Source organism: Macrobrachium rosenbergii, chromosome 51, assembly GCF_040412425.1.
Source record: "Macrobrachium rosenbergii isolate ZJJX-2024 chromosome 51, ASM4041242v1, whole genome shotgun sequence".
Lineage (NCBI taxonomy): Eukaryota > Metazoa > Arthropoda > Malacostraca > Decapoda > Palaemonidae > Macrobrachium > Macrobrachium rosenbergii.
Window position 1 is genome coordinate 73,490,417 of NC_089791.1, and position 27,806 is coordinate 73,518,222.

A 27,806-nucleotide genomic window follows, 5' to 3' on the forward strand; every position below is an offset into this window, starting at 1 on the left:
TTGCACCTTGAGAATAACCTTGTTAATGATCTTTGAACATTCATATATAGTTTGCATGTCCAGTCCCTCATCTTGTGCCTTGGTAACTTAATCCACTGCTCCAGGTTAAATTCTGGTGGAGCTCAAATGCTCAAACTTTGTAACTCTTGGAGACTTGCAGAATTCAGTGCCCATAATAAGAGATGCTATTTTCTTGTTTAGGGCCTTTCTTGTCACTGTCTCATTCAGATCATGTTGCTCCATTGAAGATTTATGTAACCTGAAGATTAAAAAATTTCTTTTCAGCAGCTGTCCTTTCGCCCTTCTTAGGACCAACATCAATACCGTCAGATGCAACTTTGCTTCCCCTCCTGTCTGGGCATTTTTGATCCAGCTGCTTACCTGATGCAAAATTATCTTTTTATCTTCCTGACAAAGAAACATGGTTCATAATTGAATTTTTTGCTGATGATTTATGAAATCTCGTTTGGTTATCACTAGCATCTGAACTCTCAGTGCTTTCAGTGTGAGGTCTTCGAACTGAAAATGGATTGGGAGCTTTACCTTTGGCAAGGGCATTTTCATATCGAGTCTTCAATCTATTTAAACTTTTTACATTTGTAGTGTTTCTAGGATCTGAAGTGCCAAGTTGCACTCTTTTCCTGCAGATCGTAACCTGAAATGTCACTAAGAAGCTGTTATAAAGATGCAAAGTGAATATCACTATACCTTTCTTGAGTCTTTGCACATACCAAAGATCATTCTTTTGTACAAGTATGCCACCTGATTTTTGGACACAGTGCAATGGGAGAAGTTAGCTTCTCTCAGCCTCCCTTCGTAATAGCATGTGATGCAATAGCCTATGCATTGAAATCCACTCTATCACCTGCATCTATACTAGGATCTGCCCTTTCGTGCACTACCATACTCCAAAACCAAGCTAGTAGAACTGCCACTTGAAAAAAAGTATTAGCTTATTAAACAATCAGCACTGACTGGCATCAGCAACAATGACTTCGATAAGGATCCCGAGCAATCTGCAACATGAAAAGAAATCATACAATGTGTAGGAGAAGTCTGCTTTTCAGCCATGTGTTATCTTGCACATTATCAGATAACCTGTACTGAAGGACACAACACCAGGTATGATTCACAGACATGTCCCTATAAGAGAACTGACAATTACACATTTGTGTTAAATTAATCTTTTGTGTCAAAATATAGTGTCTGTGCATTGAAAGGATTTGGAAGAAAAGCAGTAAATTTTGGGGATAGTAGTGGATATTTGCAACAAATTCACTTTCATATAACTTTTGTGCTCTTAAAGAATTTTTCTCAAACGCATGTAACTTGAAACATGAAAGTTTATCTAACTTTTTTAGAATCACCAATGTAGATGATTCTACAGTTGGCGGGCATATTGAACGTCATTTTGAATCTTGAACTTAAAATGGTGAGAAAAAATTTACACCATATTTTTTCTTAAACTACAAGTCATAAGCTTTCAAATGATGTATGGTGACAAAAATTAACAGGAAATTCCAACAGGACCTAAAATGCCACATAAGCCCATGCACTAACATCTAGAAACTAAGTCAGTGAGATCTGTAATCAAGACTCGAATAACAGCAACGACACCGTATCCCATCTCCATGCCCTTATCTTTTTTCATATAATCTTCATACTTTACTTTGCTCGTAAAAACTGTGCATGATTCCAGACGAGTTGTCTCTTGCATATTATCCACAACAACCTAACTTCAAGGATCCCAGTTGCACTGCGTAGTTGTATTGTGTAATTCTACTGTGTCCAAGTAAAATTTTCAAGAAGGCTAACCAGTCACCACCATGAAAGGAGTCAGCCAGATACTCATTGACTAAGGAGCTAAACCAGATAAACAGTCAAGACTTTCTTGATGTGGGAGTCTTAAATCACAGTAGTCAAAAGGCAGTGTTTTTTAAAACACTTGATTTACATTTACATTAAGTGAGTATTATCAACTTTAAATTTCGAGTTCTGTTGATGAATAATACACCGTAATACCATTGCTAAGTAGATATTTTTTAATACTTCTGTAAAGGAAGAGAGAATTGTTCAGTTGATTAATTAATGGTTCTGAACTTTTTCAAGCCTGCTAGATCATTCTTTTTTCAAGATATGTGAAAAGCCTGTAGGTCACAAGTATGTTATGAATTACAATACACAGTGAATGTTGAATTAACAAGTGGGGAGGAAAACTCTCCCAAAATCTTGGAGAGAATGTTTAGCTATCATCTGACGCATTTCCTCATCAGGTAAAATGATGACATCAGGATTCTTGAGTCATGAGATTAGGTGATATGACTTTGTATGGGCGTTCACTGGAAGTGTCCAGGTTCCGGCTGGGAACGTGCGTTCATGCATGTCTTTTGGGTGAGTCCCAAGGTGTGAAGGGATTAGATATGGGAAATGGGAATCATTCGACCCAAACTGTAGATTTTTTCTCCATTTGTATAATATTTATTTTGCCCAAGGATTTACGGTTGATGCCTATTTTATGAGCAACGTGGGAGGAATTCCCATATCTTTATTTTTATGCTTTGGGAATAAATGAGGAATTCATTTGCCTTCTACAGATGTTTCGCTGAGAGAGAGGACAAAGATGTACTCATTTGAAATGTACTGGACCTTGACTTATTTGACCTTTGCAAGTTACAGTATAAGACTAGTAAGTGGTCTTTGGGGAACTTTAATACTACATTTTAATCCATTTCTTATTTCTTGCACTCTAGTTATGTTAGATTTTGTCAAATAAATTATTTTGGGTAAAGCTTGTTTCGCTGTAGACCGAGAGAGAGAGAGAGAGAGAGTGGGTACTGAGATGTGGTACCAGCAGCTTTTGAACGGCCGCTACCAAGGCTACCAATGGATGGGGCGTCTTGACTTTGTAGTAACAGTTAAGCAATGAAATTACTTCATTACTGGGCTACATTTGTAAATGTGTAACCTTTGCCTAGTCATTCATGCTAACTCTTGAATCCTTGTATCATTTATGTAAACACTGATCTTTAAAAACTGGCCTCTTGAGAGAGCACATTATTCTCGCATTACTGTATAATATTTTGTGAAATAGAAAAAGCCTTTCATGTTCAGTGATTAAGGTAAACTCTCTGAGATTTTTAATGGTCAGGTATTTAAATGTGTACATTTTTCCTTAGTCATTCTGTCCACTTCATAAGTCCCTGTATAATTTTTTGTAGATGTTGATGTTCAAATACTGGCCTCTTGATAGCGTAACTAACACTCATTCAGTAAAGACATTCGAAAGTTATTTGACATTGTGATTGCCAAACATAACTTGATAGGCTATTGATACTGTTTTGTTACAATATACTCATTACTTCTGTGATTAATACAAAGTAAGTGTGAAAAAGTGTTCAATACAATGCCTGTGATCATAAACTGTTTCAACATAGTGATTGTGTTACCATACAGAAGGCCAGGGTTATAATTAAGAATGGCATGAAGTGCGGTAAGTAGAGAAAAGGTCCATGAACTTTGTGAAATCAATATTCATAACGCAGTTCCGGCTCGAAGACATCTGGGAATTCGTGCAGGAGGGTGCTGTATTTGTTCAATGAGATGGAGCATATGGCGAGCATTCCCAGTCCAGTGGAGAGCGCTCAGGAGCGGCAAGTTCCGGTATCCAGCAGGCGTTTTCAGCTGATGTCTACCAGCAGTCCGCGATGTGCAAGGAAACCGGCACCCAATAAGGGAAACTTGACATCCGCGATGACAAAGGGCCATTCATATTTATGGCCCAGGATGGATATTCTGTGGGTCCGATTTCTTTAGCAGCGGATGGGGCTTCCATTTGAGGCCACTAGTGTGGCTGCGGTGCCAGACGTGCTGTCGCGGTCCTCCCTCGACGACGGAAATACCTACTACATAGCCCCCATGTCTATCAGCATCCGTCATCTTGATATGGCACCGTGGATGAAGAATCCTACTGGCTGGGGTTCCCTAAGGTTTGCAGCCCATGCTGTTATGGGTGGCCACCTTGCTAGTCTTCTGTGAAAGAACAGAGGGCTCTGCAATTCTTGGGGGTCCTTTCCGAACCTCCAATGGAAGTAACACCAGGCTGGATTTGTCCTCGTCTTCTGCCGCTGCAGCGGCGCCTTCTTCCTGTATACCATGTTCGGCTTCTTCTGCTACCAGGCTGCATGCTGCAGGTGTTGTGGCATGCCTGGAGGCCTTGGTGGCCACGTGGAGTTTGTGTGCGACACTCAGCATTCGTCCATCGAGAGCGTGTCTGCTTTCATGATTTGTGCCCTCACCTCCTGCTGAAGGCGCCGCAGGAAAATTTCCCGTGACAAGCTGATCTCCCTCCTCCGTCCATCTGAGTCGAAGCCTGGCAGCATCAGGAGACCTCATAGTTCGTCCCAGGCGTCCCTAGGTGATGCGTCCCCCAGGGGCTGCTTCATCAGGTCAAGGGTGCTTAGGGCTCTCTCTGGGATGGGCATGGAGTATGTGTCAATGAGTTTCTATTGTAGGTCTTTGTACTTGACTTTGCCCAGCTGCGAGTCTAACCATGGGGTGATTTTGTTGAAGACCTCCTCCAGCAGTGTTGTTATGGTGATGTCCACTTTGGTTTCCTCATCTGTGATTTTAGCTACTTGAAAATGGACGTCTGCCCACAGGAACCAGGATGCGGTATTTTACCGCGAGAATGGTGGCAGTTTCGTCACCTGGCTTATTGCTGCCTTCGAAGGTGAGAGGGGGATCCAGAGGATCTGTTTGTCCTTGGAACGACTTTCTACCTCAGTGCCAGGTATTGCCTCACACCAAAATGCAAAATAAGCGCCATGTGGTTCCGTTAATGACTTTTGAATACGGTCGACATGAATCATAAATGACAGGGCCAAACTGTTTGAGAATGCCAGAACGTACCTGAAGAAGGTACGCCGTAGTTAGTCCATTAGTGGCGTGGGTGTTCTCTGAGGAAGGAGCTTTCAGAGGTCTAGACTTTGTAGCCGTATGGTTCTGTTAAAGGCTCTCTGAAGGCAAAGCGGCTGTAGTGAGTCCATTAATGGCGAAGCCAAAACCGCTGTGTTTACCGTCACTCTGGGGTCACCAGTTGTGAGGTCAAAGAAGACAGAACTGGGTACTGATTGATTTATTACCTGGGCAAAGGTATACATAGCAGCGTGCGGACGGAAATAAGGTGCCCGACTCCCAATCGCCGTGACCCGCATGCTGAGTTAGAGCAATTTGTGTTTGTTAACAGTCAATCAAATAACAATAACAAGAGACATAATGTACATGCAGTGATAAAATATTTATTGGCGAAAAGGCCAGGAAATTCTACATACAAATATACACATGAGATTCTTGCTGCGTTGATAGATGCGATACAAGATTGTAATTAATGGGTAAAGAAGACTTTTTTACAGCACTGACAACGATAGCTGGATCTCCTGAGTCCTTCCTAGGTACAGCTACACTGCACCAAAGTTGTAACGAGACTGCCTTCACGGTTGTCGCTGACCAACACCATACATTCGATTAACAACCAAGCCAACAAACTGCCAATGACAGGTGCTTAAGCACTATTACATGTATACTTATAACTAAATACACAAAACAGCCAAACACAACGCTTTTCACAACTAAATACCAACACAACAAACATAATATTCTTCTTCTACATAATACGCATTTCCACTTCACATAAATTAAGAAAGAATACATAAAACTATACCACAACTTGCGGAAAAGTACAATCTCTCTTGTTGAAGTTTCGACAATATTTGAAACCAGAAGTGAAAGTAGTGGTGGTCTTGGCAACTAGCCAGTAATGTTTGTACTTGACAGGTATCAGTATAATTAATCATGTTGATACCTAAAGGGTGGAACTACATCAAAATTCATCTCATGGATTCCAGGGGTGGGCTTATAATTAAGGTAAGGCTCAGGCATTCTTTCCAGCTGCCAGCCTCTAAAATGACTAGAATGTGGAGGGCTTTATTCTTGTAGGAGTTTTGATAGGGTTGGGATATTTTGGGGCCATTTTTTACTTTATTATGGATGTTTCAGATAAGAACCAAGTATCTCTGAACCCTGTGATTATCTTGACTGGTGATGACTGCTATTGTAAAAAAGGCTAGTATGGTACTGACTGAAACTGATGGGTCAGTATTACCAAAAAATGGCCCTATATCTTTCTCCTAACCTGACTTTGAAATGAGATGAAGGCTAGGCTGTACTGAAGATGGTAACATCTTTGAAATACTTAGGTAGTATGGTGTTTAAACAGAGAACCAAAAGGTTTCCTTTGTGTAAGGGATATGTATTTATAGAAGTACATACACCATTTGAGAGTAATAAAATGAAATGTATGGAGACAACTGTAATAATAAAGCTGCCTATACACCGTAACAGACTTTCAGTTATTGTAAAGGTGTCGTTTTTTCTATCAGGTAAAGAATAATGAGAAATGAAAATCTCTTGAAGGTACCAGAAGTAAGGCCATATATACCATTCCCTTGGTGAAGTTTTATTTTCAAGTATATGGCCACATAAATACATCATTCTGAAGAAAAATAAAGGGGAACCAAAGGTATATGTTTACTGTGACTAGTATTTACATACTGGATGCAGTATTACTCCTGAATGTGTTAACTGTGGAGGAGAACTTGGTACTTCAGGCAAAAAGTCACATATATTTAAAAGCATACTAGTTTCCAAGAAGCAAAAATGAAAGTGACTTGTAACTTAAACCCTGAGTGTTTCACTTGTGCAGATATAGTAAAGAACATCCTAATACCAATATTTCTTCAAATAAAACTACAAAGTCGAGAAGCAAGACTGAGTTAAACAAGCATTCCTAAAGAGAAGGTTCCATTCCTTCTCCGTCAAGCAAAGCTAAATGTATAAGGTCAAAGAATTATAGGAATACCGAGCCAAATTAACTTATATCTTCCCTTGAAATATCTTCCCAAGAAAAACATTCAAGTTTCTCCACTTCAGATAGATTCTCAGTAGGGTAGTCTCAAAATTTACCTCTGGGGTGTTGTTGACAGCTCCCTCAGTTTCCTTAGCAAGTCTTTTTATGTCCTTTGAGGGGCCAAAGGACAAAATAAGAACTTCCAGAATAGAGGAGTGCGAAGCTTTCCTCTCATACCAAAGAACAAATTAAACATCCAGAATAGATGAGTGTAAAGCTGCCCTTTCAGCCCATGGAGCTCCTCTGTTCACAAAAGACAGAAAATTGTATGATGAAGAAGCATCTCATATGGATGATGACTCCAGAATAGAGGAATGTAAAGCTGCCCTCTCATCTCATGGAGCTTCTATGTTCACAAAATATAAAAATTTGTATGATGAAAAAGCCATCTCATATGGAGGATGACTCTTCAACAACAAAACTTTCTCCTTTGGTTTAGTCTGCCTATACAGATGGTTTCAAGACTACTCAGAAATCTACTAAATATGAAGAAAAAACCGATATCATCTGTTAGAATAAAGAACACCAAAGTTCTTAAAAGGAACCCTGATATTAAGAGTTCCAGAGTTTCTAATCCATTACCCAAGGGAACTGTCAAGGATTGAGGGCAAAATGGGAGGCATTGAACATGATGGCCAATTATATTTCTCCCACTGATAGTCCAATTTAGGAAACTATAATCTGCAATTCAGATACTCCTTGCCCAAAGGAATATCTCTCACATCATCCAGCATTTGACCCAGGTAATAGGAGCCCTGGTGAAGCATTATTTATGGTTGCCATATCCTGCATATTCTTTATATTCTAAGCATCCAGCTTTCAAGCAATAACACAGAAAATGTTTCTTGACACAAAATACACAATTTGTTTTTTGTATTTGCCACCTGGTAAGCCCTTCCTTAAGGATTATTTAATTTCACTAGTACAACGTCTATTGAATTACTTACATGGTCGCAACACTCGGGAGATAAAAGTGAAAACCAGTGAAGAAATCAACCAGTGCAGAAATCACATTTCTTCAACCCGTGCAAGTCTGAGTGCTGGATGCCTGTTGTACCAGTAATCACTTCCCAGTTGTAATTGATATTGCTCACCTAGGTCCACCTGTCCAGAGACTAGCCAAGTGGAATTTGAAAAAATCAAAATGGCAAAGTTATACTGGAAAGAGGTCAATTGATGGTATTGCTAAGGATTTCTCAGTAATTGACAGTGTGTAAACTTAATATGTATCACATTATTTACATCAGGCTTGCAATCAAGAAAAACTGGAGTATTTGTACAGAAACTAATCCCATTGTGTAACCAGGAATGTCATATAGCTTGTAGAAGAATGAAAGCAATTAACATTTGACATAGGAACATAATTGGGACCACTACAGAGTTGAACTTCAAGAAACAAAGCAAATAGGTTAAAAATTACAAATTGCAAAGGTTCCTGGTCTATTATTCTGACATCAGTGAATGCGAAAACTTCTCTGACTTTCGGAGGGAGAAAATTAAAATCAATAATTTGAAAATAATTTGAAAGCAGTTGATCCCCAGATGGTTGCTGGTTCACTTGTAAATCATTTTGGTGACTCATTAAAGTCGGAAAGTAAGCCACGTTAAGTGTATCAATAGAGAGAAAAGTAAAAATGAGTAGTTTTTGCTTCCTTTGGGAAGAACTATACAATATGTGATTTAATGCAAAATCATTTTGATCATCAAAGAAAAATTCAAAAGTTTCTCCTCCTGGTACACATGATATTCTTGTGTACCAAAGTTTCTATCTCAAGTATAGTCAATAGAAGTTGTTTCTATAACATATTATCACCCATGTTTTGGCAAATACAAGAAGACTCATATACAAGAAGACTTCCCTGTGTAAATCCAGGAAAGAACCCATTATTGACATCTAGCTATTGATTCATACACTAACATACTGCCTCCGTAAGATCATTGAAAAAATTATAAATATTCAAATCATTTGTAATTTGGAGCATAACAGTTATCTTTCAGCGATGCGCTGTCAATATAGGGTGATATGTTCAACCACTGAAGCTTTAGCCCAAATGAACTTTTCATCTGTGTAGCCTTGCAGTCAAGCAACATCATATCAGTGTGCTTTCATTCAAACTAACCATATGACGTTCTGCATGACTTTTGTTTTATTAAAGTCATTTCAAGGTTTAGAATGTTTCAAGTACAAGTAGGGTCTGTCTTGTCAGGTATCAAATGTCAAAGTGTGCCCTAGGATAGTGTCTTGTTTGCATTAGTCAATAAAGGGATAGCAAAAATAGTCCCAAACTGTTATATATATTGTATTCTGTTATTGGTGGCTGCTGAGACGATTGCTGTTTCAAGGATGTCAAAGGTCGAGTGGCAATTATAATTTCCCATTAAAAGAACAGAAAAGTTGGCTGAAATGAGCATCTTTAACTTCCTACAGCAAAAGCAATAGTAGTTAATTTTTGTCATGTAAGGGCTGCTCACCCAAAGCCCACTTTATACATAAATGGCAAAAGAATTCCCTGTGTCACCCTAATTGATTGCTTGGAGTAATTACCAAATGTCATGATCTTATTGTCTGGCAGGTCTTACAGCCGAAAGTTATAAATCTTTTGATTTTTTGAAATCTTTATCACATACATCTTAGGATTGTAGATTTTTGAACCATTAAGTTTATATCAAGCATTGGTTATCCCAAAGCTAGTGTATGAATGTGAGATTTTATATCAGCTAGCTCTTAGTAACTTGAGACTTATTTCTGCTCATTGATAGATACTCCCTGTTTGCCTGCTTAGCATCGAAACAGGTAAGAAATTTAATTTGCATATTACACAGTTCATCCTAAAGTACCATACATCCTCTTATATCTAGTGTAAAGTTTATTCTAAATACATTAAATTCCAAAGTTTTAAGAGTACGATCATTTACTTATTCTGTGATGCTGGTGTTGGGGTTTGGGTCCTTTTTTCCTGAAATGGAAGTAGTTGTTACTTTTCCAGCTGTTCATCCAGTTTTAGTGCCTAGCATCTTGGTATTTTCATTGTATTGAAAAACTATTAAATGTGAATGGAAGCGACTGTATTTTTGGTTAGTGAGTCAAGGGGTTTAAAGCTAAGGAGCACTAGCAACAAACAAGTAGGTGCCTCAGTGGTGCTAACCAGAGAATGCTGAAAACCACCAGGCAGACTGTTCCATAGAAGTATAATCGTATGTCCCGAAGGTGGTAGGCGGCTTTTTGCTGTCTGGGGATTGGTTATACTCGTTAGAATCGTGTATTTTTAATGACAGAACCGACCCAGTCATTTTGTGAAGATTACTCGCTTTCCTTGATTGTACAACTCTTGCTGACTGTGTGTCCCAGTCTGGGGGACATGAGAAGGCATTACCCTCTGACTGTCTGGACGATGATGAGGCACTGGCGACTAGTAAGCTTTGCGAGGTGGAGAATTTTAACCAGTGGTGTTTCCCAGTTTGTAGGGGGAGCTGGACTACATCATAAAATACTAATTATGTATAATGGCCCATTTTAATTACCTATTCATTTCATCAACAGTTTTTATAATTTTATAAAGAGTTACTATATGATAGCTTGTGAAAGTGATTATGAAAATTTTACTTTGTCGATGACCTTTATGTTTCAGACTAATCAATTAATCTGTTTTTCTGTGCGAAGCACATCAATTTACTTTATATTAAATACTAATGTGCTAACTGGTTGAAGTTGAACTTATTCATTCTTTATATTATTCTCGTTACCACTGTTTAGGTATTGAATTGGTGTAGTGAACTGTAATATTCTTTTTGTCCTTTAAGTAATCGTCCGTTTTGTTCATTCTTTCGTCATTCTTGTTTTGAGTATTTGAAGGATATAATAAATCTTGAATCTGACTCCTGCAAAAAGTGTTTAAAGAAAATAGGAGCAATATTTAGAAGTAAACATGCACAGATTTGCAGTAACAATAATGTTGCTTACTCAATTGCAGAGTAATTCAGTTTATTGTATACAAGAGGCAAATTCCTGTAAATACAAAAGAAGTGTAAACATTCAGATAATATACTTTTTTTACGAGAGTATAGGTTGAAGCATATCATTTTATCTTTTAAATATTTTTTATTATAACTGAACGTTGCTTAGTCTGGGGATTGAAGACTTACCGGTAACTTGAACGTGGAGAAATAAAAAAAAAAATTACAGTTGCTGCATAGATTACCTCTACCATTCTTTTAAACTCAAGGGACACATTCTTCTCTTTTTCATTCCTACTCTGTTATAAAGTTAACGCCAGCTTAAAGCGGGCCATAGACGATTCAGTATGCTTGTCCAGCATCATGCTTAATCATGCATCATGCAATGCTACATATTCGTCAAGCACACCATATCAAGCCTCAATTGTTGTGTGTACTCGTGGCGGACGAACATGAGCAAGAAGCTCGCTTGAGCTGCGATAATTACCGCTTTAGAAGGCGACACTGTAAAAGTGAAAAGAACAAGAAAGGCATCGATGAAAGACTGGCTCGAGAAAAGGCCAAGGTTTTCCCACGAGTCACTATTAAAGGAACTTATGATGTTATCACCCTAGGATTATAAAAATTTGTTAAGGATGGATAATGAAACTTTCTCCGAGTTATTGGGATTAGTAATACCATACATTGTAAAACAGGATACCAATATGAGAGATGCCATACCGCCATGTCAGAGACTTTCAAGTACTCTGCGGTTCCTTGCCATAGGCCAAACTTTTGAAGAGTGAAATTTACTACCCGCATATCTGCACAGAGCCTTGGGAAAATTATACTGGAGACATGCAGTGCAATGATAATAAAGATGCTCAAAGACAACATTAAGGTAAGAATGCATCTGGTTTGCAAATTTTACCTTTTCTCTCTTGCATTCAGTAAAAGTACATTATTTATATTTTTGCATAATATATACATTATATAGATATAAAACATATTGTACCATGTATATTTTTGAAATATATATATATATATATATATATATATATATATATATATATATATATATATATATATATATATATATATATATATATATATATACACACATAATATATATATATATATATATATATATATATATATATATATATATATATATATATATATATATATATGCAGAATCTACTGGTCACTTTTACCAGACACATATGTAATTCTAATAGTTACAATGCCCTCTTAACTCGTTAATTCTTCGCGCTTTTTGGATATGCTTGTAACTATGAAACCGATAGATCAAGGGAAGAAATTGAAACCTGTGATGACCGGCAGTGGAAGCGAACCCGAGTTACCTTAATCACAAGGAGGTCACGTTGCCGACCTGACTACGAGAAGGATAAAAGTCTATCACCTCTCGTACATATATACCTGTCGTTTTTCAGATATATTTATTAGAGCTGAATAGACCCATCCTCACCATCGTAGCCAATAAAAACGATTGCCCACTTGGCTACGATGGTGAGGATGGGTCTATTCCAGCTCCAATAAATATATCTGAAAACGACAGGTATATATGTACGAGAGGTGATAGACTTTATCCTTCTCGTAGTCAGGTCGGCAACGTGACCTCCTTGTGAATAAGGTAACTCGGGTTCGCTTCCCGCGGCCGGCCGTCACAGGCTCTTCAATTTCTTCCTTTGATCTATCGGCTTTGTAGTTACAAGCATACCCAAAAAAGCACGAAGAATTAACGAAGTTAAGAGGGCATTTGTATTAGAATTATATATATATATATATATATATATATATATATATATATATATATATATATATATATATATATATATATATATATATATATATATATATATATATATATATATTACAACTTTAGTCTAGTATAAGGCATGAATGAAACACGTGAAATTTTTATAATGATATTTAATAGACTTGTGGTAGACGAAAAGATATTTTTTTTTTAGATAATAAAAATTGCAAAACGAATCTGAAATGTAACATAACTCTGCTCATTGTACCCCTTTTAGTCAATATTTCCTTGACAAGAAAATAACAGATAATATGTTCCTCTCATTTTTGGCCTAAATATGAAAAGAAAAATTATTTAGATGATAATAGAAGACGACATAGGCTACATGTAACAACACTGCTTGCCATGTGACAAAGTAAATATGAAATTCGTATTCAGAAACATCTACAGTAATTCATTAAGGTGTAATCTTTTCATGAAACAATAACAACAGACCTATTGTTAAGAATGCTTCATCAATTAAACAATCGATACTGGAGATCGTTGAAAAGTTCCACAAAATGAACTGGTGTACAGTAGGCATGTTCCCACCAATGACATTCCCCTTTGCATCACTACAGGAATAATGTTGAAGGAATTTCCTGAATGACCGTCAAAAGAAGGCGTTGATGATCTGCTTTGTTGGTGGGCATTTGGCTCATTTATTTTGTCTGAGTGTCTGTGAAGTGAACGTAAGCTTCCTTCAAAGAGGATGTCATTTATCGCTTTTTTGGCTTGGTAGCTGATGGATTATTTTCTTTCATTTTTTCTACTAATTTCCTATAACATTCCTGCTTTAGAGTTTATTTTCATATTCGTCACTCTTTATCTTCCAAAGAGCAGGAAACTATACAGTTCAATAAACTCCCGCCAAAATTCATGTGATTCGGGAGACCCGCTCATCATGACTGTAGCTACTCAACTGAGCGTGCGTGACTGACAAGCAACAGCACAAACGATCTAGCATGCATGACGAACTTCTTGCATGAAGAGTGAAAATCAAACTCGTTTAATCTTCGTCAGGCATGTTGGATCTGCTGCCATGCGCTCACATACACACCAAAATGGCATGATCATGCATGATGCTGGACAAGCATATTGGATCGTTTGTGGCCCGCTTTACTCCAACTGGAGGAGTCTTCACTTGGATCCCGCATTGAACGAGGCGACTGAAATTTATCTTCTGCAAAATTTTTCCTCTCTTAAGCGGTGATTTGGATAACCCGTAGTTAGTTGACTGTGATGGGTTGCAGGTGTTAAGAAAGCATTGGGTTGCCAACACATCCTCTTCCCATTCTGGTGCTCAAAAATGGGAAAGGTGATTATATATATATATATATATATATATATATATATATATATATATATATATATATATATATATATGTGTGTGTGTGTGTATGTATGTATGTATGTATGTATGTATGTATATACATATATATATATATAGGGAGTAGGAGCAGGAACAAACACGGCGACGTACTACAATTTATTTCGACGCGTTTTCGCATTCAGCTGAATGCATCATTAGGTTCTGTACAATAAATAACGACCAATCAGTATATGAATTTGCTAGTTATCTAAAAAAAAATCGTTTATATACTGATTAAATGAAAACAAAACTTCACACATACGTAAAAGTACACTCAAGACTGCTTTTAATTTTCTGTGTAACTTTGTCAGTCTTGAGTGTACTTTTACGTATGTGTGACGTTTTGGTTTTCATTTTAATTAGTGTGTAGACTTTTTTTTTTTTTAAATAACCAGCAAATTCATATACTTTTTATTGGTCGTCATTTATTGTACAGAACCCTGATGACGCATTCAGCTGAATGCGAAACGCGTCGAAATAAATTATAGTACGTCGCCATGTTTGTTCCTGCTCCTGCTCCCCGTATATTTCATCACCGTGACTGATTGATTCACCTGCCTTTCCGTTCATATATATATATATATATATATATATATATATATATATATATATATATATATATATATATATATATATATATATATATATATATATATATATATATATATATACTGGATGTGTGTGTTCTCGTGCGCCAGCAAAACTTTAGAATGGGTTTAACATTAAATTCTAATATAATTTTTATATTTTTATCAGAATTATAATCTTGATTGACTGGCTTTACTTATTAGCTTTCTTCTAGTAATGCCATCCATTCAGTCTGATACTAGCTGGCATATTGAGAGCTGCACTGGGCGAATCCTTTAATTTACAGAATGCGTCGTTTGGCTAAGTAAGACACAACTGTGAAAGTCTTCGATACATGGTTAGAACTTAGGTTATGTGACGAGCGACAACGGAATCGAATCCTCCTTGATGAATTCAAGAATGACCAGAGAAGTTTGCGCAATCCAATGAATATAAAAACGTCCTCCCAATAATGTGTTGACAGCACACGAGATCATGTGACGAGTTTATTAAGGTCCAATTCACTTTCTTTGGTATTTCGTGGACAGAAATGTACGGCAGACAAAAGAGAAGGACTAATGATTTGGAATGTTGAATTGTAAAAATCCGAGTTTGCCAGTAAACGTGAAATCTCTCTCTCTCTCTCTCTCTCTCTCTCTCTCTCTCTCTCTCTCTCTCTCTCTCTCTCTCTCTCTCTCAGAATGCAAGGGAGAAATATTGGAGTTATGCTTTACTTGTCTGTGGAGAGGTGGGAGAGAAGAAGTACTTACAACGGCATTTTTTCGGTTCGTGGGGTATTCGTAAGGCTCCTCTCCCAGAAGCTGTCAGGAAGGAGAGACCGAAACATGGTTACCTAACGTCTTTTCTCTATTATTTCCATTTTTTAAGCAACCTATAATAACAATTAAATCTATAGGAAACAAAACAAAATAGTTTAAAAGTTTATTATGTGTCTGTGAGAGTGAAGCAGAAAGAAAGAGAAAGTCTTAAGTAATATAGCGTGTTTGTTTTGAATTCCTGCACTGCTGCGCCTTCCGCTAATTCCATTGCGTCGGCCCTTAACTTTCATGTCGTTACAGAAACCTTCGAGGAACTCGAGCTATTCGCTCTGTCCGCGAGCTAGATTATTAATCTTTTCATTTCGCATGAGGAGGTTTGTCGCGGTTTTTCATCGACTACCTCCGGCTCATTACTGAATTTAGGGTTATAAGATGAAATATATATTTCTACCACCACAGTGGAGAACTGCATAGATTAAAGAAACAGACAAATATAGATAAAGGTAGGGAAGTTCGTCGTCTCCCGGCGTCACCGTCATAAAAATTATTTTAGGACGAGTCATCGTCGTTACCGTCTCTTTCATGTTCTGCAGACGAACGTCAACTCCAAGGTTTTACCAGTTTCGTTTTTATTTGTATGCCTATATGAATTTGCATACTGTATGCACTCATGACTTATGTTTACATTTTTTTTTTATATATATATATATATATATATATATATATATATATATATATATATATATATATATATATATATATATATATATATATATATATATATATATATATATATATATATATATATATATATATATATATATATATATATATATATATATATATATATATATATATATATATGCAGTAATTTATATATATATATATATATATATATATATATATATATATATATATATATATATATATATATATATATATATATAATATATATATATATATATATATATATATATATATATATATATATATATATATATATATATATATATGTAGTAATTTTTTTTATATATATATATATATATATATATATATATATATATATATATATATATATATATATATATATATATATATATATATATATATATATATAGATATATATGATTATAATATTATATATATATATATATATATATATATATATATATATATATATATATATATATATATATATATATAGTTACTGTAATGAGACCTGAATGGAGATAACTTATCTAGCCAAGGCACTAATTGTATGACCTCGTCTGTAAATTAATTAAAAAGAGAGAGCTACAGGGGAAAGAGTGGTAAATGGAGTAACCCTCATCAATTCAACAATGATATGGATTATATTACAGAGTATTTCCGAAGATTAATAACAACAGAATGGGTAGGGGTGGATGTGAGCAGCTTGGATAGTGGAACGCAGAATTGTTTAGCGCCTCCTGTAAGAGAAGTGTGCACGCATTAAGAATAGGACGAGCAAGGGTACATGCAAACTAGCCCTAGGCAAATGAATAGTGACTTTGATTCATCTGAAAATGCACATGTTTGTAAAGGGAAATGGCTCTAGTTTACAAGGGCTGAATTTACCAATAAACAGCAAATTCATCACACTTAGATTAACAAGGCGCTTACACGAAGTCGACCAGGTATGTTTGGACAGGATAAAGGAATTTAGGAGGGTGAGAGGAATGAGTTTGGTTTCGAGAGGAATGAGTTTAGTTTCGAGAGGGAAAAGACAAAGGGCAGGGGATCCGAGGCCTAATTCTGGCAGACACTAACCTGGTTTTATGTTAATATCAATGTTTTGTCAGGTTTCCCATGCTGTGCATCCAGCAGGGAAGGGGTAGCCTCTTCAGATAGCTTTCGGTCCCCCCAGAATAAGGATGGCTACTTTAGTGCCATGTGTTCAGTATGACTGCCGGAAGCTGGGTCATGATCAGCCTTGGGAAGATGTCTGGTCTCTCTGAGAGTTGAGCCCAGAAGGAAGCAGGAGCTCTTTGCTTCACCTGACCAGCAGCGACTGTCAACTTTTGGAAATAAATCAATAAAGGAAAATTTTTTTGAATCTTTTGCATTTTCAGCTGTTCCAGTCTTGATGTTTATTAGGAACTGTGATTTAATTAATAAAATATAAAGATAAGTAAATAAAAAAAGCACAAAAACCCTTAGAGCATTTGTTGAATTTTAAAAACAACAAAATTTAAAATGTTACTTAACTTATTCTGAATTTTAATATACTTGTAGTGTGTATGTATGGAAACATGAGTAAATGTATTTATTGTGTGTGTGTATGTTCCAGTGTGAGAGCACGTACCTATGTGCAGTTTTTAATACATTTTCATTCATTTATCATCGTACTGAAAGACCCATTTGGTCCCATCATTTGACTTCAGGTCTAGACTTGGTATTTTATTCTAATCCTTTGGGCCAGCCCTATGAGAGCTGAAAGTCAGCTCAGTGGTCTGATTAAACTACTCTAATGATAATGATAATAATTCACCTCCACTGGTCTCCATGGGGCTGAGTTGCCATGGTGTGCCCTGTTGAATTTAAAAACCTCGGAACAGTAAACTGGGTAGGATGGGGTCAGGAGTAGGTCAACGATGACAAACTGGTGACTCCTAAGTCAAACAAAGTGTCACCACAAAAGATGCCCTACTGGCAAACAACTCCTTGTCACTCCTATTTACTTCAGTAAATTTGCTTTAATTAATTTATCAGATTGTTTAGTTGGCAGAAGGCTGTAATCGTGACAGCTTCCCGTTTTAGCAGAGATTCTGCAAGAGAGGGCTGAAGCCATCTGAAAATTAGAGCTACCATCCTTGCTTCAACAATGAAATTTTCAAGCTTATGTTCTAACAACCTGTACATTTTAAGCTGCTGTTCGATATTTATTCAAACTCAAGATACTGTAAGCATTACAATACAAAATTCTTCCAATGCTCTGATATTTTATGATGAATACAAGTCAACCTAGTGCAGCAAAGGAAAGTGAGCATGCATGATAATTACAGATAAAGTCAAAATTAGTACAAGAACAAGAGAAAAAACCAAGATGGGAGTCCAAGACAGATCCTCAGGGTGCAGATTTGGAGAACTGCCATGGCCTATTACAAGAATACAAGACACATGAACAAACAAATGGGGGTCCAAGACAGGTCCTCAGGTTGCAAAGCTGGGGAACTGCCAAGGCCTGTTGTAAAATTTTCATACAACCTAGTCTGACTTACACTCTATGGATACGGGTTGTCTCTGACTTACACTCTATGGATATGGGTTGTATGTACATGGCAGTGTGCGCTAGGCATTAGCGCTGGGAGAGCACATATACTCTTATTGTAGGCGCTTGCAGTGCTTGACCTTTCAGCTGTAGTTCTGGAGGTGCTTAATGCTCTTGACCTTCCAGTCATAGCCCTGGGGGTCTAGGACTTGATGTGTTCAGCCTTCCAGTTACTTCGTGTAGGGGGCGCTGGAGTCACCGTTGCTGAGTTAAGATGACAACTTCTCCTCAGTGGGGCTGTGCCCAAGCTCTGTCATGGGTTCAACAGAAACCTTAGCAAGATCTTCCACTGTAGGTGCCATGAAATTAGTATCCTGGGGAATTTGAGAATTGATCTTGAAATGAGTACCTGGCAGTACACCTACACTAGTTGCAGTTGCACCTGTGTTCAACAGTGCTATGGGATGCACATAGGTCAAAACAGGGAAATTTGCCTGAAATAAGAGTGCACTACCTGGCACTGTCATTGCACTGATTGTAATAGGCAAGTGTTCTCTTGATGAAGGTCCTGTGGTGTCTGAGAGTGTTTGTGAAGCTGGTAGCACTGACTCTGTGGCGCTAGAGGTGCAACTTCACTTGGGACATGGCTGAGTTCTGTTACTGGAAGAGAGTCTTCTACTTTAAAGCAAGGTTCTGTGACTGGTGCATCAAAGCCAGTCTGACCTGTTTCTGAATCTCGGGTGATACTTCCTTCTTCAGACTCTGGGAGAGGAATGGGTCCCTCTGAGTTCGACACTGGCACAAGAAATGGAGACCAAGACAGATCCTCAGGTTGTGAATCTGGGGAGCCACCCAGGCCTATTGTAGGAAATAGATGCCAAGATGGATCCTCAGATTGCGAAGCTGGGGAACCATCAAGGCCGATTGTATGCATGCTGACAGGCTCCATAACAGATTCTGCCTTGGTCATGGACCACATCAACAAGTTCGGATTTGACTGCACTGCCTTCTGGCACTGGTGGAGGGCTGTCTGAGCTGGAGGCTAGGAGTAAGGAGGGGTTAGGAAGGGCCCCTTATTGGGAGAGTGCTACTTCTCCTGGCACAGGAATAATGTTCATTTCTGCTTGGGTGGCAGGATGCTCCAGTACCTGCTTAGCTGAGGGAACATTGGAAACAATTTGAACAGCAGGTTTCTCTGGTTCAGGGTTGGGGCAGCCATGCTCCGGAGGGGAACACACCATGGCCTCTTGGCCTAGGAGGAGGTCGCAACCTGGTCTAATGGCAGTGATGGTTTATGTGGGGCGTGGTCAGCCTCAGTAGAACTGTAGGGATGTCCCTTTTGACACTATCCACCCAATGGATAGTAACTCAGTTGTCTTGGCTGATTTAGGTACCAGCAGGCATTTGGTCCCATACTATCAAGGAGACCTTTGCCCCAGTATCCTCAAGAGCTCGAACCTACTTGGGGGGAGCACAGCCTTCAGTGGGAGCGACCTTGACTTGCTCAAGGGCTGATCATTCCCATGAATATGGAGGATGAAGACAAAGGCTTTGCAGTGGATTTGTGGAGGCACTGGGACCATTGTTTGGTGTGTCCCTTATTGTCACATGCCTCGCAGATTGCGTTACTATAGTCCCTGTGAGGAGCTGTAACCATGTGGTTAGGCTTGGAATTTGGTTTGGATGGACCATTAGTTATTGCTGCTTGGAGGGTGCCCTAACCCTTTCCCTTCATGTATTTAATTAAGATCATGGTCCTCTCAGCATTCATCGAGTTGTACTGCAGAAAGATGACCTCCACGTCATCTATCCACCTTGTAGGATCCATGTCGTCCCATTATGGGATAAGCGAGGTGATGATGGGGATGAAAGTGTGGGCTGGCCTAGGTTGAGGAGCAGAAGTGTTAGCTGGTTGCTGAGCCAGTGTTAACTCACTCCTCATGTCTCAGTTTTTTCATCAGTGCCTCATGCTCTCCCCTTCCTTTTCTTTCTTTTCTGCTCACTCTTTCTCCTCTTTTTCCTCTTCTCTCTCTCTCTCTCTCTCTCTCTCTCTCTGCTCCAGTTTCAGCTCCCTGGCTTTGCCCTTACTCTCCTTCTCAGTGGCTACTGCATATTGTAATAATTGCATGCAGGTTATTCGTAATTTGAATTTATTCATGACTTTAACATAATTTTTTTTTTTTTTGCTTTCTTTTGCTCAGTCACGAGAAGCTGAATTAGGGTCTTTTTTTTCCCCCACCTCTGGTTTGTTTTGTGTTTAAGTGGTACCTCGCCCATGAGTGCTGTTTTTTTTTTTATCTTTTCATGTTTTGGTCATTTGACGGCTCACTTATCCCATTCTTGCATGCATTGTGGGATTTCTTTTGGGCGAGTGTGAGGGAGTGTGCTCAGCTGTTTCATACTGGAAGGACAGCTTTTACCTACAGCTTTACGTTGGCAGTATCTTTGGGAGAGTTAGATCACAGCCTTGGAGGATTGTTTACAGGACACCTGGGTGCTTTGCTGTGATCCTTCACCTGCAGAGGATTACCTCTTCTTGATCCTGTGCGTTGACTACGCTCCTGTGCTTCCCGGAGTTTCTCCACTGCTTTTCCTGCGATACCTGCAGGTGTGATTTTGGGACTCCTGCCCTCGCCACTGCTGCCGTGCTTGTCCTTCAGAGTCGTGACAAGGCTTTCTATGTATGATACACTTGGTAAGGCATATGAATCATTCATTTTTCTTTGGGACGTCACTGACGCATGTCAGTTTTCACCCTGCCAGTGTGAAGTGTTTCTTCGTGTCTTTTGGAATACCTCATAGCAGGAGAGTGAAAAATGACATTTATTCATGTGAACTTCAGCAAGGTTAAAAGTAGTTTAGAATGGTGCAAAGGAGTCTCCTGACTACTGAATGGAGAATGACAGTAACTTTGGGTGGGGCATTGCCCCCGACAGCAAGCCCCATCCCTGAGGAAAAAAGACATTTATTCATGTGAAAAGTGGCAAGACTGGAAATGGTCTCAATTAGTCCTTTGCAGTATCCTACACACTAAATGGACAATGACAGCCATTTTGAGTGGGGCTTTGATCCCGACAGCAACCCTACCTCGAACCCAGGGCAAAAATTACATTTATTCATGTGACCAGCGGCAAGGCTGGAAATGGTCTCAGTTAGTAATTCAGAGTCTCCTACACACTAAATGGACAATGACAGCCATTTAGGGTGAGGCTTTGACCCCGACAGCAACCCTACCTCAAACCCGGGGCAAAAATGACATTTATTCATGTGACCAGCAGCAAGGCTGGAAATGGTCTCAATTAGTCCTTTGGAGTCTCCTACACACTAAATGGACAATGACAGCTATTTAGGGTGGGGCTTTGACCCAGACAGAACCCTACCTCAAACCCGAGGTAAAAATTTTATTTTTATTCATATGAAAACAGGCATGGCTAGAAATTGTCTCAAATGCACAATGACAATTTTGGGTTGGGATTTGCCCTTGATAGCAATGTTATTTTAACTCCATGTCAAAAAGTCATTAATATGAAGACTGGCGAGGTTGAAAATGGAATTAATTTATGCCATCATACTCCTTTGTACACCTTCTGTGCATGGAAGGTTGAAAGTCTAGAAATATTTTAATTTGTGTATTAAGAGATCCATGTATGGCTGTACTGTACATTTATGTAATTTTAGTTCTCATGTCTTTGTTGATTTATTAATATGAAGAATTCCAGCTAGACTTGACACTTGCATTTTCTTATTTACAGAGAACCACATGGTAATTCTGCTGCAGATTTAATTCTACCACCTCTTTCGCTGTATTAGCTTGAGTAACCAAATGCAGTATCAGTTCAGTAAGTTTTCCTTTCATTTGTCCAATCCTTTTTTTTTCATTATTAATGGCATACCTACCGGTGATCATTTTAGCTAACTTTACCACATTTGGTAATAAATTAAAACATCATTAATACATATCTGTATTGTGGATATTTTACTTTAATGAGAGCAAAGGTATTTGGAAATAATATTTGGAAATTTATGGGTATTATTTTAAATTTAAGCAGAAATTATATAAATACTTTTAAAAATACCATATCCACATTAAAATGATCCCTGTCACATTTCTTACAGATTATGACCAACAATAGTCCAATATGGTTCATATGCAAAACCAATGATGAGTCATCTATCCTTAAATCTTTGCAAGATGCCTACCTGAAAACTCTGAAGTGTGCAGCTGACAGCCGAATGGTTCTCAAAAATGACCAATATGCTGATGTTACTAAAGAGACAATAAATGCTGCAGGAACAGAGGGACGTTTTTACAGTATTTAAGCCAGTACTCAGCTGTCAAGAGGCAGTGTTCAGAAGTGACCAAGCAACAAGAGCCACCATGTAAAACCACTCAAGACATGTTCTCCTCTACTGTCCACAGACAATAGAGGTGCTTTGGGAGAACAATGTGTTTTCTTTGGCTTAGGAAAAGATAGGACACAAATGAACCCTTCATCTCTGTGTAACAAAGGATGGAAGTAGAACTATTTATCTTGCTCCAAAAAGAAAAATGACATAAAGATCCTTACTCTGGGAAAGGATTTGATTGCAAAAGAAGTCAAGTACCATATCTCCTACAGAAGGGATTATCTGCATGGAGAACATGCAGAATCAGAGCTTCCTTCAAGTAGAAAAATACATCATGAAGCATTCAGTAAACTTTTAATTTACATAGAGGGAGAAATTATTGCAAACAAAAACTCTATGATGGCATCAGCACTTGTGAAGTTATACCAGGAAGAGTATATAATTGCTGGAGGTACATCAGCTGGGATACAAGACTACAGTGTTGCAAGTCTACTCACTAAGATAAATGCAAGATTTCCAAACATTCTATATGATAAGCATTCAAATAAATCAGGAACTGATTTATGACAGCAGGGGAAGCTAGTGCTATAATAAAGGCTTCAGACAAAAAAAAAGGGGGGGAGAAATTCGATCAGTTGCTGTGGCGTTACGTGCTGAAATTCGTGCAAAGCCACCACATTAACACCCATCTCGTACTTCAGTACACATTTTGAAGGAAACCACACCATCAATACCTTCTCTTGCAATGGTCTTTTTTGACACTTTGATCAATGGCATACACAATAGAGCACAAGGGAATGAGCACTCAGAAATGACAGATAAATGGAGTATAGCAATGGCATTAGATGTAATGTTTAACTTTAGTAAGGGATCACTTCGTCCATGGAGACATCAAGCTCTTGGATTAGGACTGGGAACTCTGACTGGCTCCAAATCAGTACTGACTATATTGAACAGTCTGGGTCATTGTATTAGCTATGATGAGGTGAAATGCATAGAAACGGAAATAGCTTTCTCACGCTCCGATGATCAACAAGAAACCCCAGATGGCTTAAATATATGTGATGATCTGGCAACAGACAATAAAACATGTTGACACATACACTTAGCACAGTAGTGTTAAGTATTAACCTGTGCAGTATTCAAATGTTCATGAGACCTCGTTAAAATTTATGAAAGACAGATCAAAATGCACAGTTTTACTTAGAGTATTATACTTGGGAGTATTGTAATTTTAAGTTAAATAATACACTCATAATTTGTATTGGTAAATGTGCTTCACTTACTTACATTTCACAGATTACATATTAAAACCATAAAAAATACATTCACATTAGTACTCTTTCAGAAATAACAATATTTTTTTCAGTGTGTGCTTGGGACGACTATGATGTCAATACAGTCTCCGGATGGCTTTAACACATCACATTTTACTGCTGGAATTTCCTACCAAAATGAATGTCCACCTGGGTCTTCCTCACCAATGCCCAATGTCAACACAGCAGTTGACAGTGGTGGCCGACCAAGACGACGATTTGATGGGGCAATGGAGGCAATTCCACCTTTCCACACATCCCTAAAACTTACCAAATTTACATTGGTGCCATGTGCAGAGGCTGAGTACACTAAGCAACTACAGCAGAGCGGCCTTGACTTTATGTGGTTGCTATTGTCTCAAGATCGGAAATTGCCTCTGTTCAATGGATTCTTTGCTAAATGTATTACTGACAACTCTCTAAAACTATTGTTGCATACATGGACCCCATCTCACAACCACCAACAAGAAATGATGTTGTACAGGAAACCATGGTTAGAACAGTTAAAGTTGCAAAGGAGATGAACCAAGACTTTGCCATAGTTTCTTATGATTTGGCTGTTGCTTTGAAAGCATTTTCCATTCAAGCTCTACAACGTCCATTATTTAACAACCTGATAATACTACTGGGGAATTTCCATTTAGAGATGGCTTTCTATGCAGCCATTGGAACATTTATTGCAGACTCTGGAACTGAATACTTATTAATTGAAGCTGGAATCCTGGCCACTGGATCTCTTACAGGTTTCATGAAAGGCAAGTTCTACAACTGGTGTACCAGATCCATCAGATCATAGCAGCACTTATGGAACGAGCCTTGTTGGCCAATTTCAAGAAAACTTTGACAGAAGAAGAAGCACTATCCTTGCAAGAAACATTGTTCTATTCCTCTGATGATGTACAAGAAATGGAAAAAGTTGTTGAAACTGCTCTTCAAAGACCTGCTGGTGAAGTATGAGGAATTTTTGCAAAGTGTTATGGATGGTCAACATGGTAGCACAGCAGCAAACTGGGCAATCTATGTATACCTAATCAACAGAGTACACTGGGAACTGCAGAGAGCAGTGCGCACTAACAATGTAATGAAGTACATTCAAATCCTTCCCTATGTTACTGACATCTTCTTTGCTCTAAATCGGCCAAATTATGCAAGATGGGGATCTCTTTTCCTTTCAAAACTTCGACAGATGGACCCTAAAGTTTTGGACATTCTACAAGATGTGCAGTTGATCTAACTTTAGAGCAGACTGTTAACAGGGATGCTGCATCGCCTATGAGAGGAATAACTGCTTTCAGAAACTCTGAGAATGCCTTCAGAAGATGGTCTATTACCTTGACTCAGCGTGGTATGGCCTTATCAGAATTATGGCAACTTGTAGGCCTTCATTCAGGGGAACAGCCAGCCAGTCAGTTACAGCCATGGAGAGTGAGGTGTGACAATGATATTGAAACCTTTGCCAGAGTCATTAATGATACCTGTAACCCATTTGATACTCAGTCACCACATGAATTTGTCAATGTGGCAACAGGTAAAGAAGCAAAGGAAAAAAACAAAAGTTTACCTATTAAGTACACTGAAGCATGGAGTAGAACTTCGATTGAAATTTGAGACTGAGTGTGAAGTGGATAGTTCAAGATTCCTGAAAACTATAACAAACAAAGGTGTTAAATTTTGCCACAGAAAACACCAAATCTCAATGTTCTTGCAAAGATAAAGATAAAGCTAAAGTAGCAGAAGGAGTCAGAGATGTATTTGCAAAGAATTCTAGCGCTGGAAGGTAAAATAAATGTCCCATGTGACCTTCAGTACATTTTAACTTTCCCAATTGCAGATGTACCACTCTCCTTTGCTCATAGTGATAGAACTCCCAACAAGGCAGACAAGACAACTCACTAAACTGCCTGAGGGAAACCAGGACACAATTCTGACTGACATCACTCTGCCTCAAGTCAGTGCAAGTGTGGCTGACGGTGGATGCATCCTACATGAAACCCTACTTCGCCACAGCGAACTATGGCCAGGGATTTGGTTGTCAAAGTATGTTCCTTTAGAGGGGAAGAAATTCACCTTGTGCTTGAGAAGTATGTGTCCCCTTCAATTAAAGATCAAGAAAGGAAATCTCATTGTGGAGGTAATCAACCCACATTTGTTATCAGTGGACCAGATCAAGCACAGCAGCTTAGTGGAACAGATCTCCTGAAGAACAGCGCATTTAAAGAAGAGTTTGCACACTTTATATGCAAGAGTGGAGAAACCCACAATATGGACTACTTTTGGGAAGGAAAGTTTTGTATGTGTCACATGGTGGTGAATGTTCAAAGTTCATGTTCACTGAGACAAGTGGTTGGTAGCCAGATTCAAGTTGATGAGCCAAGTCATCTACAGGCTCAGCATGAGGAAGCTGACACTCATTGCTTTCCATATGAGTAGAATTCACAGGGGGTCCATTATGGCAAGGTCGTCTGACATTGATGTGTTGGTTATCCTTATTGGTCTCAGTGGCCGATCAGATTCCATGTCATTGATAATGGACTATGGTTCAGATAACCATCGCTGTTACATCAACATTTCCCTTATTGCTGCTCGACTTAAAGAAAAGCTCTCTGGCCCGACTGAGGCTCACATAGGATTTCATGTCCTTGCTGGATGTGATTTTACATCTGCTTCCAGCAGACTGGGAAAGGTAAAACCATTTCAGCAATTGGAAGCAATTACTGCAGAAAATCATTTAAAAGCCTTGCATTCTCTGACATCACAAGTAGACACGATTGCCGTGACTTCTTACATATGTGCGGTGGTAAGCAAACAGATCCACTGGCGAGGATGAAGAAGATTAATTGTGCCTTCCTTCCTCCATGCTATGAACACTTACTCATTATATCAAGAGAAAAATTTTGTGGCTAAAATGTGGAAACAAGCTGATGAAGTTAATCCTACTGGTTGGGAGAGTCCAATCAACTATTGCTGGATGAAAACTGAGGATGGTCTCCAGCCTGTTTGGTTCACTGGAAATCTTGTCCCCAGCTCTATAACTAAAGCTGACAATGGAGAGGATGGTGTCCAAATGATGGCAGAGGAGGATGAGGATTCAGACAGTGTATGGAGTGAGGATAGTAATAATACTGCGGAAGAAGACAATTACTGTGATATTTCCCTTTTTACTATACCTAAATTATTTTTAGCTGAGATCAAATTCAAAGTCATAGCAGCTAATAATCTCAATTTATAATAAAATAACATTAAAGCACTAAACCTCTGTACCATAAGAGGATCATGTTTGAATCATTAACACTACCTTTCATTTCAAAATTTTTATAATAGCGGAGTAAACAAGGAGAAAATATGCAGGTTTTTTTATCAGCTGCCAAAAATTTATGAATAATACATCTTCCTGAAATGCTTGAGACACACACAAAATTAAGATTGAATATGTGATAAGCCTTGAGTTTCTGATAATGTTACTAGTTAATTTTGTGTGGG

At 38.3% G+C, this 27,806-nt stretch overlaps 1 pseudogene; it reads left to right on the forward strand.

Moving 5' to 3' along the window:
* Positions 1-22,782: 22,782 nt before the first annotated feature.
* Positions 22,783-26,222, forward strand: LOC136833110 (uncharacterized; annotated as a pseudogene).
* The last annotated feature ends 1,584 nt before the right edge of the window (positions 26,223-27,806 follow it).